This window comes from Mus caroli, chromosome 3 (assembly GCF_900094665.2).
Source record: "Mus caroli chromosome 3, CAROLI_EIJ_v1.1, whole genome shotgun sequence".
Lineage (NCBI taxonomy): Eukaryota > Metazoa > Chordata > Mammalia > Rodentia > Muridae > Mus > Mus caroli.
Genome location: NC_034572.1, coordinates 118,268,395 through 118,288,118, shown reverse-complemented (window position 1 = coordinate 118,288,118; position 19,724 = coordinate 118,268,395).

Below are 19,724 nucleotides of genomic sequence, written 5' to 3'. Positions count from 1 at the left end.
GTTACATTTCCAATGCTATCCCAAAAGTCCCCCATAGCGCCCCCCACTTCCCTACCCACCCATTCCCATTCTTTTGGCCCTGGCATTCCCCTATATTGGGGCATATAAAGTTTGCAAGTCCAATGGGCCTCTCTTTCCAATGATGGCCGACTAGGCCATCTTTCGATACATATGCAGCTAGAGACAAGAGCTCCGGGGTTCTGGTTAGTACATCATGTTGTTCCGACAATAGGGTTGTAGATCCCTTTAGCTCCTTGGGTACTTTCTCTAGCTTCTCCATTGGGAGCCCTGTGATACATCCATCAAGACCAGATCTTATCATTGCATGTCTATGCTCAGAGAATTAGGTTACCAGTGATGGGTAATGTTACATTTCTGCTGCTTTCTTTCATATTGTGTAGTACCATTCTTTCAGTTATACAATAAAATCAGCACTATGGACTAAAAAAAAATTATACATTTTTGTACCCCGAAAGAAGAACGTTTCCTGTGGAACGTAAGAAGAGTCTTAAAAGCTAATGGTTCAGAGTTATTGTTTGGCGTCTTTGATTCTCAAAACTTGACTAAGCAGAAAACTGTGTATATGATCATTAAGCTGCACATTGCCACATTTGGAATAAACAAGGATCCATGTATATCATGCTTAAACTTTAAGGCATTTAGAAACCAGCCAATCATAATTGGAATTAAGATAAACCAAATATGTTCCGCTGTGTTAAATAAAGCATGTTAGACTGTTGTCTTTTAACCATGGTAGAGTTATAAACAAGAAAATTTTCAGAAAAGAAACGATTTCATATAATTTACCTATGAAAACCATGTATTTTACTTTCATAATTTTGATTCTTTCCTTTCCTTTCATCTTCAGAGGGGACTGGTTAAATTTTCCAGAAATTTCTAGTACATATGTTATATTGTAAACCTTTCAATTTTATTTAGATTATTGTTTCCTATCTAAATAGAACTGTGAAAGTTATTTAATCCTGAACCAAATGGTTACCAAATTTTATTTTCATATATGTCTGTGAACACTTTTGTTCCTCTAAGGGTGAAAAACTGAACTATGGCTGTAGTTTTGAACTTACCCTCACTCAGGAGATGATCACTGTGGACGGTCTGGAAAATGTGGCTGTCACACCATGACTTATGAGTTCTTGTAGTCAGATTCTGATGACCAAGTGCCAAACCTCAGCCCTGTAATGAGATATTAGCACAGCAGATGCAAATATTTGTAACTCGCTAAAATCAATGTTTCTGACCCATCTGAATAAGTTTAATTTCTGCTCGGGAAAAAGAAAATTGGATATAGTTTTGAAACTTACCCAATGCATTTTATTGTCTCACATATTGAGAGGAGTATTTCCGCTGAGGGTTTTTCCGTCCTGGTGGTATCACAAATTCTGACAGTCATGCTTCATCTTGTCAAGCAAGACACTTTCATCAACTCATAATGAAAACGGGCTTGACTAGAGCCTGCTGCAAGCACGGCACTTTTGACATAGAGCTGACACACAGTTGACACAGTGTCACACTCAAAGATTGTTCATGTCTATATACCTTCTTCTAGAGACACTGCCATTGCCTCGTGGAACAAAATTATCTTTATTAGTATGAAAATTTAAAAAATGAATGCAAATGAGAGGCCAATGTATGCAATTTTCAAGTGAGATCATTGAACAATTAAAAGACTGTAAAGACTTAACCAGTAGATTCTTGGCTCTGAAAAATTCTTTCACGAAATAGAATAGAAAACAAATTTATCTGACAGCCATAGTAATTACATCTCAGGAAGATTTGTATAAAAATAGTGTCATTCTGTGTGCTTTTGTTTTATTTTGTTCAAGTAAGTCTTTCTTCTGAAAGAAATTACACACACACACACACACACACACAGATGGTATGTGAACCACAGGATTATAATGACAAATGTCACCCATAATTCCTTTACCTTCTTCTCCCTCTTCCATTGGGAATGGTGTCCTTTCTTAGCTCTCTTAATATCTCCGTATTTTATAAAGTCATTTCCCAAATTTATAAGCATATGTCTTAACAAAAAAATACAGTCTTGATGCTATCATAAAATATGCTGGTGATGGGATATAGAAGTATGGCTAGCTGGATATTTCTTACAAAGATAAACCATAGGATGTCTCCAAAGTGCTAGTTAGATTTAATAAGTGCAGTAAATGCAAGTGCAGATGAACATCAATATTATGTGTTGATAATAAATGTTCACAAGGTGATATGCTTCCTTACCCAATCAAGATAAAATCAGCCTTGTGATGAAAACATTGCAAGTTTCTTTTCTAGTAACTATTTTCCATATATTATTTTTAAAATTTGTGTGTATTTATCGGTGGTATGTGCGTGTACGGTCACAAGTTTGTGGATGTATGAGTGCATGGTTGAACACACATATGTTTATACATACATATGCCAGAAATGATGATGGATGGCTTTCTTAATCATTTCTCACCTTATAGATCATGGCAAGGTTTCACTCTTGAACAAAGAACTCACCATTTCAGCTAGTCTTGCTATTTAACTTTGTTCAGGAACCTGTCTTTCCAACGGAAGTACAGTTAAATTACAAACTAAAACTGCTACAAAAGGCATTTCTTCTTGAATGGCATGAGGAAGTGGACTGAAATTTATTCAAGAAGTAAAAATTTCTTCTGAAGACTACCTCAAGAATTTTACTTACTCAATTCTAACAACATAGAGTAATTAGAACATATTTAAGCCTGACTAAATTTAAAATTGGCTCATCTATTTTAAAATCTTGATGATACATTGAATATAAAGTACTGATAACTACAGTTCCTTGGGGAGAACAAATTAATGACAGAAAACCTATGAAAGCTACCTGTTAATGCCAACAGTAATTTCTGTCAACAAAACTTTATCGAAAATTCAAGCAAATCCAAAATCATTTGGAAGTTTTCCCCAGTGTTTGAACAAATTACACCTATAATAATTGCTTCTTTAATCTATGATAAATATGTATTACATATAAAACCTAAAAACATAAAATCATAACATCAATCAACAGAAACAAAATATCAGCAATGTTCAAATAATCACCTTAAGAGATCATAATAATACATACATCTTTTCATAGGATGATAGTGAAGTAAAAACGAAGTACATTTACTTCAGGAAGAAAATGTGTTTGTGTGTGTGTGTGTGTGTATGCATAATACAGCATGCTTATATTACAGAATATTAAAAATGAAGAAAAGGTATACCATTAAGGTAAAGCCAATGTTCTTGTCTAAAATTGAAAAATAAACAAAAACAAAAACAAGAACAACAACAAAGAAAAACTAGTGAAATAAAATGTGAACACAGCTTTGAACTGAAAATCTTACATTATATTCATTTATGTCCAGGAAATAGGATGTTGATTAGACAAATACTGAATTTTTTTATTTAACGAGAGCAGCAAATATTTTTAAAAATCGAGGTATAGTGAAAATTTATAGGCCTAATTCTCTCACACTTTAAACAGTAGAAAATGAAAATAATTATGAAGTTCATCTTAATCCAACATCACAAAATAAACTATGTAAAGAGAAATGTAAGTCCCTAAATGCAAATAAACTGTTATACTTGGTATATAAATATGAACAAATTAATTTATTTATGCAATATATAATTCATGTGAAGATGGTAGAATGAAACAAAGACATACTGGACACATCTTAGAATATGCTATTATGCCCGATCTTAGAAATGATATTAACACTGAATACAAATGTTTTATAAAATGCACTAGAAACCAAATATAGTTTACACAAAAGAAAAATTATCTTAACTATGTAATACAAGCTGATGAAAATTTGTTAACATTTTATTCATTATTATTTAGTGTATGAATGTTTGTGGAAACATACTTGTGGAAGTTAGATGACAACTTTCAGAAGTGTTTTTTTTTTTCTTTTCACCACGGGGGGTCTTCGGAATTGAACTCAGATATCCAGTCTCAAAGGCAAGCAACTTTCCCCACCAAGTCCTTTCACTGGATCTTAAAGTTATTTTTATTAGATATTTTCTTTATTTACATTTCAAATGTTATCCCCTTTCCTGGTTTCCTCACCAATTCCACTCTACCTTTTATCCCTTCCCCCTGCTCACCAACCTACCCACTCCTGCTTCCTGGTCCTGATAGTTCCCTATACTGGGGCATTGAGCCTTCACAGGACCAAGGGCCTTTCCTCCCATTGATGACCGACCGACTAGGCTATCTTCTGCTACAAATGCAACTGGAGCCATGAGTTCCACCATGTGTACTCTATGGTTGGTAGTTTAGTCCCTGGGAGCTCTAGGCGTACTGGTTAGTTCATATTGTTGTTCCTCCTATGGGACTGGATGAAAGTTTTAATAACAATCAAATGAAAGCTCAAAATTTCTTTGATATCAAAAGGGCATTTTGCAGCAACAAATAATAACTACCAACGATAAAATGTTAAATGTATTTCATATAAAGTGACGAATTAATAAAGAAAATGCAAATTCTTCTAGATGTCTCTCTATGGAACATTGCTTTTTGATATCTGGAGCAAACTGAAAGAACTGAACAGGAGATGTGACTGTTTAATATGAACTTGAAGAGCCAATGCCAGTCAGCCACATTCTCACCATATTTTATAGACCATCTATTATTAGGCATATGAATCTCGAAGTTTCTCTTAAAAACTTATGAACATTATTTGTAACTCACTCAATCTATATCTGTGGAATACATACTTTATTTTTTCATGTTGGTGCAACTTAATTTCCAAGATATGCCATTAGCTGGTCACCATATTAATGTGAATTAAATAAAAGCTACTCATCTAAGTCACCTTCTATAACTGCAGTTTATTAAACCTTTTAAAGAAGTTTTAAAAAAATATTCTAAATTTCTGTTTCCTGGCTTTTATAAACAGAGCAGGAAAGCACACGGATAAGTCAGTGCCTGTAGTAAGATACAAAATCCTTTGGATATTTATTTCTTGCTCCTCTGACTTGAAAAATCTTTCCCTCCCTAAGTATGTTCCTTGAGCCTTAGGTGAAAGAGTTCTATGGTAGATATATCTACTGGTATTGGACACTCCACAGTCAGTTTACTCTTCGTTTTGACCAGATATGGTTTTCTATAATCATGTCCTTTGTTGCAAATTATGTTTTAAAAGAGTATCTTAAGAATAGTAATTTAAAGTATAATAAATGAATTTGGAAATAATGTTGCTGAAATGTGAAACATTAGAATGTGTTTTGCACTGAATGAAGTTGAAATACAGCCATTAGAAACTGTGCATTCATCTGCATTAAAGAAGAAGAAATATCCAGCAATTTCACCAATTTCCACCAAACGATGTAGAAAATGAACATTAAAATGGCCGTGAAACAATTACTAAAAAAGGAGTAGTAAAGGCCAGGGAATCATATTCACTACATATAGAACAAAATAGAATATAAAGGAACTAATATTTTAGAAAATTTAAAAAACTGGTTAAACAGAAGATAAAGATAAAATTCTAATGTCCAGCAGAGGAGAGAGGTGCAATTAGAGTAATAATGGGATATTTCATAAATAAGGAGCAGTAAGAATTTTATGACAATAAATGAAATTATAAATAATATGGATAAATTCTGCAAAACATAACAACTACTGGAAACTAAGAGGAAATCATTGTTGAACCCTTAGTAGTAGAATAAGACCTTTATCCTCACTTTTCATTTTTAGTAAGCATAAATCCTATTCATGTTTGCAATATTTCAAGAGAATTTCTGAGGACATGTGAAAAATAATAGCTGAGTTTAGCCTCTCTATATTCTTCCCAAACTTGCTCTTTTCAGGTTAGCCTGAGCACCTGATGCACAGGTGTATGGATAATCAAAGACTAAAATCCAAGGTATTTTATATCAATGCTTCATCATTAGTGGTATCAAATCACATCCATATCTATGGTGCGGCCTACCTCTGGGTGCCCCAATTAAGAGTGATCTAACAAGCAGGAGAGTGAGATATGGGTCAGTGGAGAAAGAATCCCAGAGGAGTAGGGATACATGCAGGTAGACTCTGTCTCGTGACCTACTGTATATCTCAGTAGGAAGGGTATAAATGGAATATTCCAGACCATTCTCACTGATACAATGAACCAGGTAGGAGAGACAGTAGTCTCATTCAGATAATGTATTTTTCTTTCCTCCCCAGTGTTAAGGATAAAGTCTTTGGAAGACAGAATACAGCCTTCTTGAAGGCCATATGCATAAAATGCAATGCTTTAAATGCTGTAAGAGGAAGGTTTGGAGGGACCTGTGACTGAGATCATTCATTCTCAGAGAGAATGCCATGGAGGTATTGCATTATTATTGAGGCTCATATATGCTAGTTACAGTTTTACTGCAGAATAAAACAAACAATAAACAACAACAACAACAAATCCACTTAAGTTCATTCTGGTTTCCACTTCTTACTCAAAGCATTAACTATCTCTGAGTCATGTTTAACAAGTCTAGCCACAATATATTTGTAAAACATGCTATGGATTGAAGTATATTTGTTTTTTCTTTGTATGTTTAGGTCTTACATGTCTGTGTTCTGATATGTAACCTTATTGGTATGTTTGTCTTTTGAAACATGTAAAAGGAGGTCATTCAAATGGGTATGAACCAACCAACCTAGTCTCCTTAGGATATGAAAGGAAATTTGGAAACAAAAGCCTACATGATAAGGTCAATAATGACTCCCTCCAAGCCAAAACTTTCTATAACAGATTTGGACATTTCTGCCTCTGTCCATTCACCACAGCTATGGGTCCAGCAAGGGAATAAAGAAATAACATGCACACAAATACTGATGTCCTGAGCCTAGGGGAATAAATTCTCTGATGCAGAAATATCAGCACTCCAGAAACTCAGTGTGTTTATCATATACAATTGAACAGGGAACCAGGACTATTGAATCCAAATTTGCAAGGATTTGCAAATATAATGATATACAGCTTACTCAAAGGGAGAGATAGATAGATAGATGATAGATAGATAGATAGATAGATAGATAGATAGATAGATGATAGATAGATAGATAGATAGATAGATAGATAGATAGATAGATANTGATAGATAGATAGATAGATAGATAGATAGATAGATAGATGATAGATAGATAGATAGATAGATAGATAGATAGATAGATAGATAGATAGATAGATAGATTTAATGAATCTCAGTAGGGGCAGTGTTTGTAGGAAAGCAATCTTCAGGCAGTAACCATCTTGGTGATGGAGAAGCTATGATGGACTTCTTCTACAAATACTTTAAACATTCACACAATAGACCAAAGTTGACTTATTATTTCCCTCCATGCTCACACCAGGAGAAAGGCTTTGCTATGGTCCTCTCAAATTGAGGCTGTGCCCATGTCAAGAACATGCATTCTTTCACTCACCCCAGGTTTCCTCTGCTCCCTCCATACTTCCATCCTCATCTCAGACCGATGCTCCACAAATCTGTGGTCTAGGCCTTAAAATCAATTTCCTTTGTTGAAATCAACCAGTAGGAGCAAATTATTTTGGCTATTCTAGTCAATGAACATAACATATATGTTCCATTACCACTCAGAAGCTGATTTCATTAAAGGTCATTTTAATATAATAAAGTAATTCACTTATACTTTGATATGTTATCAATTTGTAATTAAAAATAAGAAGATCCAAATAAAATATGACCTTAGGAAGTATAATATATTCTTACAATAATGTGACATGGATGAAAATAATGCTTTATAGTATTGAAGAAGGCCATTTTTGGAGTAAAGGATATAAAAACCAACAGTGAATATTTTAGAGGATACATTCTATCATTTTAAGACAGGAGCAAAGTAATACTCTAGTTTGTTAGGAAAGAACTAACTCAATTGCTTTGAACATATGCCTCCATGTTTTAAAATCTTAAAGCGCTCACAAAACTCCACAAAGGTTTAATTTAATTATATCCATTGACATATGTCCATTAAATATATCTGTGAATTCAAAGTTTTTAAGAAAGTATAGGGATAGTTAGCCACTCTTTAATAAATTCACTATTATTATATAAATTGTTATTTTATAATCATTTAATTGGTCGTAAATTATGTATTAGATTCCAGAGGAAATATGTATTCTCCCTGAGAGTGGATAGATTAAAAACTTCACATGCTCCGATCACATCCACAAAGGTCACAACCTTCAGATTTGTAGTACATTACCTTCAGGGCATATACTTGACCTCTCTGTATATATTTGTAAATTGAGCAGTTGGATTTTCCTCTCAGGTTTGGCTTCCTAAGCACTAATCTTGCTTGCTAAATCTGTGCATCAGGTTAAAGCCAAGTACATGATGAGTTTGTAAAATTTTTTTCCAACTATGATGCTCTTTCTCTGGGTTAAAATGGTTGATGATAGTCTGTCCTTGTGTTCCCATTAGCATGCATTTGATATTCAGAAAAGACAATGGTTTTAAAACCTTAGTCACCTTCCTAATGCTCCTAAAGTGTACAAGCACTTTTCTATAAAAAGAATGTGCAGTCAGCTGTCCTGCAATGAGAATATACTTTACATCTTTTATTTTTAATCCTGTTCACATCGTCAAGGTTACGACTGACTGTAGCAGGTTCTTAAAGAGAGTCATGATGGCTATGATGAAATTTGTTCTGGCATCCTGAACAATACTGCTCAAAGTGTTCTTTCTTGGACATCTTTGATTCTCTCTCTCTCTCTCTCTCTCTCTCTCTCTCTCTCTCTCTCTCTCTCTGTGTGTGTGTGTGTATTGAAATGAAATGTTGTGTCTGTTGAAATGATTAGTAGCATGTGATATAAACGTCAAGGAAGAAATACTAGGGGTGAAAGGGTTAGTTGGAGGCTGGGACTTGGATAATTGAAGAGAAGAGACATTTAAAGGATTGCTAACCAAAACTAAGAATATATAAATAATATGAAAATAAAATATTTTATAAACCATCTCACAAGACATAAACCCATACACAAAACATGGACGTGCTGGGGTTGAGAGGAAGCAGTTGGGAAGAAAATGATTAGAATGAGACAGGTAAGAGACCAGGGGGAGGTGAATATGATCACAGCCCATTAAAAATATATTGATATTTTGACTCATTTAAAAAATATGTACTAATTTATATAAAATATTTGCATATAAAAGTAACTTTGTAAGCAGCATCTGTAAATTTTAGATATTGTCATTACTATGCAACAAATAACACAAATATTTATTCAGATTATTACAAACATATTATGAAAATTTCCCTAATAATTAAACATTTGAAGGTCAGGATACTTTCTGGGATTAGATGTCTATAGTAAACCATTTCAATCCATCAGCTTGGCAGATGCACTTAGTTTTATCATTTTAAGATTTATTTTATTTTTATTATGGTGGGTATATATATATATATATATATATATATATATATATATATATATGTAAGTATGTTACTTGTGTGTAGTTGTACATGAGGGATAAAAGAGATGTCAACTTACCAGGAGGAGGAGTTATAGAAGGTTGTGAGTCACCCAATATAGGCTCTGACAACTGAATTTGGTTCCCCTATTAGAGTGGCCAGTGCACTATCCTGTCAAAGTTTTATCATTTAAGGAAATAAAAACTCAATATATTTCAGAAAAGAATTTCACAATTATAAGTGGATAACATATATATATATATATATATATATATATATATTATTCTCTATTCATAAAGTATTAATGAGCTAATGATTTTACTAATCTTTCCTATCCTTTCTAAATACATTTTTAAATAACAGTTTTCAAATAGCTGTGTGTTATGTTTTCTGTGTTTGTTTTGTTGTTTTAGCTTGGGAGAATAATGTTACTTAAATGATGCTTTGAGATGGACAACTTGAAGAAATTTAGATTCTAACACTGAATGCCTTGTATTATGTAATAAGATATTTAAATTCCTACAAATCACTGCCTCCCTAGCACTGTCAGAGATGTTATTCTCTTGAAACACAGTGCATACTGTGGCACTCCAGACATTGCCTCCTGGTGTCTTCAGAAGCTTGTTTCTATTAAGCAAACAGGAATTGATATCACTGATTCTTACCAAATAAATGTTTAACAGACTTTTTCTTGATTGTACCCCATGTGCTGTAGGTCGGGAGAGTAGTTTAGAACAATTTTCATAATAAAATGTACATTTGGCAAGTCAGTATCAGGTACTTTTATTTTGAAGAAATATTTTGAACCCTTAGTTAAAAGGGGTGGGGGGGAGAACAGCCCTTGGCCACACTGCATGGGTTGGGTGTAGGTATCCAGGGGCCTTTAGCCATGTGGCCTGCCTACAGAGACCACTATGATGTGGAAGTATATGGTGGACTTAAGGGGGAAAAAGAGAAGCAAAAGAGTTTGAGCATTATGAAGAGAGCTTGAGCTGAAGACATGAGGATGAAGAGAAACAGTCTGCCTTGTCTAGCCCGATACCGCGGTGAAATCCCACTTTGTGCTACTGCTCTTGAGGGCCATGGCCATGCAACAAAGGAAGCCTGTGTTGATAATTGTGGTTCACATTACCACTAAAGACCACAGAGATGTCCTTGATCTAGGCTGTCACTTGGTACTACATTGATGCCCAAGGGCTATATAGAACAGGCCCTGCTCCTTACAGCACTAGGGAGAGCAGGGTCTATACCTCCACAAAAACATCTACTGTTGAACTGTTGGAGCAAGGGAAAGGGTAGGTCCTGCATATCCAAAGCTATAGGGTCTCCATGGCAAAGGTCAGTAACAGGATATTCAAGAGGAGTCCAACTGAGGATCCAGTATTGAAAATGTAGCAGAATACTGAGGCCACAAACCAGACCAATGACTCACTGAAATGATAATTTGCAAGTTAAGATGTGTGAACCAAAGGGTATACTGTACAATACACTGTGACAGGATATACCTTCCATGACAGATGTATTTTTTGTTTTGTTTGATTATTTTTTTTTTTGGAGGGGGTAAAGTGAGAGATTGCAAAGTTAGAGGGTGGATACGAAGGTATGGCAGTTGTATAGGATTGGGGTGCATGATGTAAAAATGAATCAATAAAAAGTAAAAAAGAAAAATAGAGCAACATCACCTACAACAAAACACACAAGAATATTGTGGTTATAGAATACATGACTGTGTAGTAATCTGCCATAAATGAAACTGCAGTGTCTTACCCCTCTCCAAAGTTCTGAGAATAATGCAGAAGAGGAGGCAGAATCATAATAAGAGCCAGCTATTGAGGACCAATGCTGGAAATGTAGTTTTTAGACATAAAAAGACTACTGCATCCATAAACCCATAGCACAGGGTCTCCACAAGATCAAGAGAGTCAACATTTCAACCTAGAAAACCAAGAGCGTCATAAGCTCCCATCCCACCTGAAGAGCTATTGGGAGTTGATGGTTCTCACAAAGTTACTTGAGGCTAATATGAGGTGGCCATATTCCTATGGAAAGCCTACACCTATGTGGGTATGAGCAGCGCTAATTGGAATCTGTGGGTTAGGAGATGTGAAGAGGACAGAACTGTGAGGTGGGTAAGGTGGTGTAGGAGGGATGGATGAGGGAAATGTGGGTAAATATGACAAAATATTTGTATCAAATTATTAAGGAATGGAAACAAATATTTAAAGTATGCTAATAGCAGGCCTTAGAAATGAATAGCTTTTCATTCTGCACATAAACTAGATACACAGGATAAGCCAGGCTTTGTGGTAGGCATTTTTCACATTCCATATATTAGTTATGATGTAGAAGGTATGCAATGTTTGAGTTCCTTTTTTCTTTCTTGTAAAAAATTTCACTAGACATTCTGTTTGTTAGCATTCCATTAGATGAGTGAATACTAGAAAGAACCAATTAATATAGCAAAGTTTGCCTTGTGGTCATGGAAGAATCTTTTCAGGAGAATGGGAAGTTGATATCTTAATGTTCTTTTTGAAAGGAAGCCCCTAATAAATTACGTTTTTTAATAGCTTTATGTCCTAAATTCCCACCATAGCTGGGAAACAAAGAAATGATACCTTCAGAAGACATATATGAACAGGCCTACGTGTGGATATTGCCTTCTCTTCCACAAAAAAAGATGTGTATAATATTATATTAGCAATATTAATTCTCAAAATAAAAGGGATTAACATGTTTTAACAGGTAAATAACCACCCTCTCAAACAACTGTGAGAGAGAAACTGATTTTTGACAAGACAATGAAGAGTAATATGAAACAATCAATCTTTCAACAGAGGATACCAATGCAGCTGTTCCCTACTCATAAAGAAAGACAATAGGCCTCAACCGCTTGTGTCAGTCCAAGCAAAATGAACAGCAGGAATCATAAGCTGAGGTGTGGCAGCGTCCAGACCTGTGGGAAAAGCATTGAAGAATGCTTTTGTCAAGGGAAGACTTCTGGAGAAGGCATTAAAATATATTATTTCCTTATATTCCTATAAAATAATGTGAGACGGCCTTTGAAGTGAGAATATATACTCTTTGTAAGTGAATAATTTAAATCAATATCTTATCCATTGTGCATATTTTAACCCTATTTAATTTTTCCTTATCTTCTTGTAGTACCTGCTTTTGTCTTAAAGGAGTGACTAAATGACCTGTCATTTTGTCTTATTGCTTTCACCAGAAATTATAAAGAGTTGAATTCTAGGTTATAGAAGATGGATTTTGTACAGAATAGGCAGTCATCTCAATTCATAAGTATCTGTCTGTAGGAACTGAGAATGCAGTGCAATGGTTGGAGTACTTGATTTAGGCATGAGTTCTGGGGTTTACATACTAAGGACTTCAATCATTAAACAAAACTAAGTGATAATTAAAGGAGTAAGTAGTCATGGTTATTATACAATAACAATATATTATATATTCTCTATATTAGGAAAACACTACAATTTTTTCTGATAGAACTCTAATCAACAACCAAAATTTGCTATCCTTTATTCCTTAACTTTTAGAAATATTTCAATAGTAGTAAATTAGATGTCTTATTAAAAATCATAGTGAAAAAATATGTATTGGCTCATATTTCACAGATAGCATATATATGCTACTTACTCATAGAATAAATATAATAAATAAACTAAATTTGCTATTATTATACAAAAATTGATGTAGAAGATTGGAAAATGTTGATATATTATTAATTTTCCATTTGACTTAATAATAATAAATTATAAGTTCATAAAAATGAAAAAGTAAAGGCTTGGAAGAAGTCGAAGATTTTTTATATAACTTTGAGACACAAGATTAAATCTGTCGGAACTTATGGAGTCTAAATGGGTCATCACTCTAATCAGTCAAGGCCTCCAGTGGTGAGCCTTGGACACCAACCTAACCACAAAACCTTTTACTCACAATGTATCCTGCTTACAAGAAGTGGTGCAGCAATAGTGTTTTTTGTGGGAATGGCCAACCAATGACTAGCTCAACTTAGTGCCCATTTCACTAGAACAAGCCCATGCCTGACAGTACCTGAATGGCCAGGAACCAGAAGATGGATGGCTCAGAGACCTAGAAGCAGTGCCTAATCTAAACAACAACAGAGAGGCTTTCTCTTGCAACATACAGAGCAATACAGAGCAGATACAGAGATCCCTCCGTAGTCTAAAAACCATCACAGAGATTCCTTAGGTAGCCGTTGCAAGAGATATTCTTTTCTGTCCAAAATTTCTGTGACAATGCTTTGTCCACTGGAGGAGCTGGTATAACACAAATGACATTTCAGTGCTGAATACATGGAAATCCCTTAATTTCTGAATATTGATCTCTTGTGTGAATCCATTAATTGCTATTTTTAAGACTGAGATGTTGAATTCATTTAATTGCTGTGGTGGTTGAAATGAGAATAACCTCCATAGGCTCATATGTTTGAATACTTATTGCCCAGTGGGTAGAACAATTTAGGATTAGGATTATGGTCTGGTTCTAGGAAGAGTGTCACTGGCAGATATACTTTGATATTTGAAAAAACTACACACATTGCCAAGTTAGCTCTCAGCCTTATTTTAAAATGAGAACTCTCATCTACTGCCCTAGCGCTACACTTTTCTGTCTGCTTCCAGGCTCCTCATAATGGTGGTCATGGATTCACTCTCTCACCCTGTAAGCTCTAATAAACTTTCTACTATAAGTTGTTTTGATTATGGGGCCTCTTCGCAACAATAGAGCTTTGAATTACATAGGTCTGAGCTCTGTTCTGTGGATGATTTTAGTACATATTCTATAAAGTGTGTGTGTGTGTGTGTGTGTATGTGTTCTAGATATCTGTGTGTATTTTCTGGCATATGTAAGTTTTGGATATATATGTTAAATTTTTTTAATGAGGTTTCTTTTTTCTTTTTTGTTAATATTAGGAGCATTCTTGCTATGTAATTTTCTTGTTGATCTCTAGTGCAATGTAAATCTGTGGGCTGTTCTTTATATGAAATTAAAATACTCAGAAGGCTTTGCTTCCCCCCCAAAAAAAAGATTAAATCTGTCAATGTATCTTCATTAAAAACTAATGTTGACTAATAAAATAAATAATTTAAAAAAGATATTGTGAAAATGTCTAATAATCTATAGATTCTATAAAAATTTTTGAATTTATGAGTTATAACCATATAAAATCAAGATATACAAAGCACGACTCAATTATAGAACGGAGAAAGTTGTCTCAGAAAATATCCAATTCTCATAAGTATGGGTGATTTTTAAAAACTGAAAGAGTAGAAATACAAAGCAGTGTTTGTAAGAACCTGAATATCATAAAACCAGCAGATTCAAGTTCAAGTTTACATTCTCTGTATAGACCCAACAGTTTAGTCAGTGTAGACGTAATGATGTGATAAAACAAAGGTGCCATCCCTCTCTTTCCCTTCAGTAAAGAGCAGGCCTCCCAGAAATACCAACCAAACACAGACTAACAAATTATTATATGACTAGGCACAAACCCTCCTATCAGGGCTGGGCAAGGCAACCCATCGGGAGAGAACATTTCTGTACCAGGAGCAGGCAAAAGAGTCAACAACAGCACCTACTTCCACAATTAGGACTCCCACAACACTGAGCTAAATAACCACAGTGCATGGAGAGTACAGATGCATGCATGCTCCATGAATGTTGGTTCAGTCTCTGTGAGCCCCATGAGCCCTGCTTAGTTGGCTCTGTAGGACGTGCTTTTCTGCTGTCCTTGACCCCTCTGGCTCCTACAATTCTTCCCCACTCTTTCTCTGTGGGGTTCCTGGAGCTCAAAGTGGAGAGACCCAATGAAGTTACTCAATTTCGGTTCTCTCTCCACCTAATGTTGGGCTGTAGGTCTCTGCATCTGCTCCCAACAGATGCTAGAGGAATCCTCTCTGATGATAATTGGACTAGGAGCAGATCTATGAGTATAGCAGAATATTAGGTATTATTTTTTTACTCTTTTTTCCTATCCTAGATCTCTGGGCTATCGAACCTCCAGTTCCTGGTCATTTATGCCATTTTTTTTTGACATAGAATATTCACTGGGCATGGGGCTGAAGTTGGACCAGTTATTGGTTGGCCCTCTCACAGTTCTATGCCTCTATTGCCCCTGTACATCTTACAGGAAGAATAGAGTATAGGTGGAAGAATTTTTTTGGCTGTGATGGTGTCCTAGTACTACCTTGAAGTCCCTTAGTTATAGAAGATGTTTGTTCAAGTTCCATATCCTCCATTACTAGGAGTCATTGCTATGGTCACCCTCCTGGAACTCTGGACCTTTTTACTGCAAGAAGTTTCCACATTGCCCTCCCCTCTTTCTATTTCTCTCTCTCTCTCCCTGCTTTAAACCCTCCTGTTCCCATTCCAATACACCTCCAGTTCACCTGCAAAATCTATTCTATTTCCTGGGAGATCCATGAAGTCTCTTTAGACATTTCCTTGGTACTTAACTTTTCTGAGTCTATAGATGGTAGTATGATTATGCTTTGCCTAACAGTTAATATGAGTACATATCATGTTTGTCTTTCTGGATCACACACACACATTCCATCCATATTTTCACTATTTTTTTTAACAGCTGAGAATTCTTTTATTTATAAATATACCACTGTTTCTTTATCCATTCTTGGTTTAGGGACATGTGTGTTGTTTCAAGTTTTGGGCTATTATAAACAAACCCTCCATGAATATAGTTGAACAATCGTCTTTGTGGTATGATAGAACATCCTTTAGGTAGATGTATGCCCACGAATGGGATACCTGGGTCTTGAGGTAGATCAATGCAGTACCCTGCTTCAATTAGTTTTCTAAAGGCAAAATGTCTACATGTAGAAACTCATATCTAACCAGTGTTACCATAAAGCAATTATATCTTTCCAAATGTTTAGCTACCGAGTAGACACGAGGCATTTTACATGCTACTAAGAGAATAAACAGTGAATTATACTTCTCAATTTCTTAAATATAATATTATATCAAGTATTTATAACTAATTGAACAAAACATGCATTTTGTGTTTGCAAATTATCTTAATAAATCATAAATTTATATAATGCTACTCACAACCAAAATGTATACTATGTTAGGCTATTATTTACTTCCTTAAAAATGTAATGTGAATGAAGTAGGCAAATTCAACATAAGAACACAAAAATTTTCAAGTACATGTCATAAAGTTCACCAATTTTCTCTCTAAATGTCAAGAACTAACTGTACATTTTAATGCAACAAACACTGAGGGTGCTTGCTAGTATACTTCTGAAGTGACATTTTCCTAGCACGACCTTTCTTCCTAACAATAACTTACAGTTTAATTAAATTGCACCATTTCCATTGCATGCCAAGCATCTCAGTACCACATATTATCACCCCTCTTTGTCAGAGCTGCATGCTAAAGGTCATGCACTTAAATAATTATCGAGATTACTGTAATTCATACTTTATGAGAAAACGGCATGCTCAGGATGGTTTTCTTATTAGAAAAGTTAAATTTGCTAATGTTTGAATGATTTGAAACAGAAAAGAAAATGACTCAATGGTCATTAATAAATAATAAGAGAAGGTTTTTCTACGTGGTCTTCCAAATTATAAAATCTTTTTTAGTATATTTTTAGCATTGCAGATCACTTTTGGAAATCACATGAACCAAGCCACAAATAATGGTATTATATTTCACAGTGTCCTATCTTTGATGGCAGAAAGACCAGCCACAGGCCAGAGGCTACCCCACTCATCAGCTGCAGCAGTGCATTATGACTCTAGCCTATATCTTCTTAGACTACAAGGTTAAATTGAGCAGGTCTGTCTGTGCTGGAATTATTTTTACTAATGTTATTTCTTTCCATCTCTGTTGCTACAAATGACAGATTTCCCTCTTGTTGAGAAGGTAAGTACAGTTCTGCTCTGTATAGCTTAAATTTTTAGTCCTATGTTCCAAAAGAGCTTGAAGAGTGGTTTTCTAAAAATCTTATCACATTAATGATGAGCAGCTGAGATAATGTGCACAATGACAAGTCTAGTTCAGTCTTTCCATAACTTATTTACATTTTTATGCAGTGAAATATAACTTTATGTCCCATAGATATATGCAATTGTTACTTGTCAATTAAAAGTAAAGCATAGATCAGGATCTTGAAATTGAATATAAAAAAAGAGACTGTCCCTAGTATTCACATAGTTCAGCCCCCAATTTGTAATGAAAAAAAAATTAAAATGATGGAATGTAAAAGTAAATAAAAATTCATGTTTGAGCATTTTTACCCTATCAGAACTGATATTACAAACACTGAGTAGGAAAACATGGAATTAAAAATAATTATTTACAGAAGCCTCTTTTTCACCAATTCAATATTAACTCCAGTGCATGTAAATATTAACCACAAAAATAAAATAAAATAATAAAATAAATAAAATAAAATAAAAATAAAATAAATTTAAAAATATATTCTAGCATCAAAAGTTTGTGATATGAAAATGTATATAATCGATGAATTAAATTACAGATACAGAATTGGAATCGGCAAAGTTTGCTCATATCACATAACACCTTACTGCGTTCAGTCTGAATGGTGTTTGTAATTTGTATTTATATGTATCACATTTATATTCAAAAATATAGATACTCATACTCTAAAATTAAAAATCTGCCATGTAAGTGGTCATTTATTTCCTCTCGTGCCTAATCTCCTCGTCTTAAAGAGGTAAGTGGTGTAGGAAAAAAATCATGATAGCTTTTAAAATTTGTTTTCAAAGAAAAATTCCTGCAGAGGTGTGTCCAGCCTCTTGGGTTTTGGTTAATTCTTTTTTTTTCCATTTTTATTAGGTATTTAGCTCATTTACATTTCCAATGCTATACCAAAAAGTCCCCCATACCCAACCTCCACTCCCCTACCCTCCCCCACTCCCCCTTTTTGGCCCTGGCGTTCCCCTGTACTGGGGCATANAAAGTTTGCAAGTCCAATGGGCCTCTCTTTCAAGTGATGGCCTATTAGGCCATCTTTTGATACACATGCAGCTAGAGACAAGAGCTCCAGGGTACTGGTTAGTTCATATTGTTGTTCCACCTATAGGGTTGCAGTTCCCTNTAGTTTCTTGGGTGCTTTCTCTAGCTCCTCCATTGGGGGCCCTGTGATCCATTCAATAGCTGACTGTGAGCATCCACTTCTGTGTTTGCTAGGCCCTGGCATAGTCTCACAAGAGACAACTATATCTGGGTCCTTTCAACAAAATCTTGCTAGTGTATGCAATGGTGTCAGCGTTTGGAAGCTGATCATGGGATGGATTTCTGGATATGGCAATCACTAGATGGTCCATCCTTTCGTCACACTTCCGGATTTTGTCTCTGTAACTCCTTTCATAGGTGTTTTGTTCCCTATTCTAAGAAGGGGCAAAGTGTCCACAATTTGGTCTTCGTTCTCTTGAGTTTAATGTCTTTAGCAAATTGTATCTTATATCTTGGGTATCTTAAGTTTCTGGGCTAACATCCACTTATCAGTGAGTACATATTGTGAGAGTTCCTTTGTGATTGGGTCACCTCACTCAGGATGATGCCCTCCAGGTACATCCATATGCCTAGGAATTTCATAAATTCATTCTTTTTAATAGCTGAGTAGTATTCCATTGTGTAAATGTACCACATTTTCTGTATCCATTCCTCTGTTGAGGGACATCTGGGTTCTTTCCAGCTTCTAGCTATTATAAATAGGGCTGCTATGAACATAGTAGAGCATGTGTCCTTCTTACCTGTTGGGACATCTTCTGGATATATGCCCAGAAGAGGTATTGCTGGATCCTCCTGTAGTACTATGTCCAATTTTCTGAGGAACTGCCAGATTGATTTCCTGAGTGGTTGTACAAGCTTGCAATCCCACCAACAATGGAGGAGTGTTTCTCTTTCTCCACATCCTTGCCAGCATCTGCTGTCACCTGAATTTTTGATCTTAAGTGCAAGTAAATCTTTACCATATATTATATATTATATGTATATACATATACATTTATTCAATTAATATATAATTAACATATATAAAATGAAATTAATTATAAATTAAAAACCACAAATAAATATAGAGCAAAAATCCACTAATATTTGCTGTAGTAAGATATACAATGAATTAAAGTAGATGAAGGTACTCAACTTCACTCAGAATACAAATTTTTATATTTGATTGAAAATATTGGAAATATATAAAATAAATGTTAATAAAAAATAGAAAAGTGAAAGATGTTTCAGAGT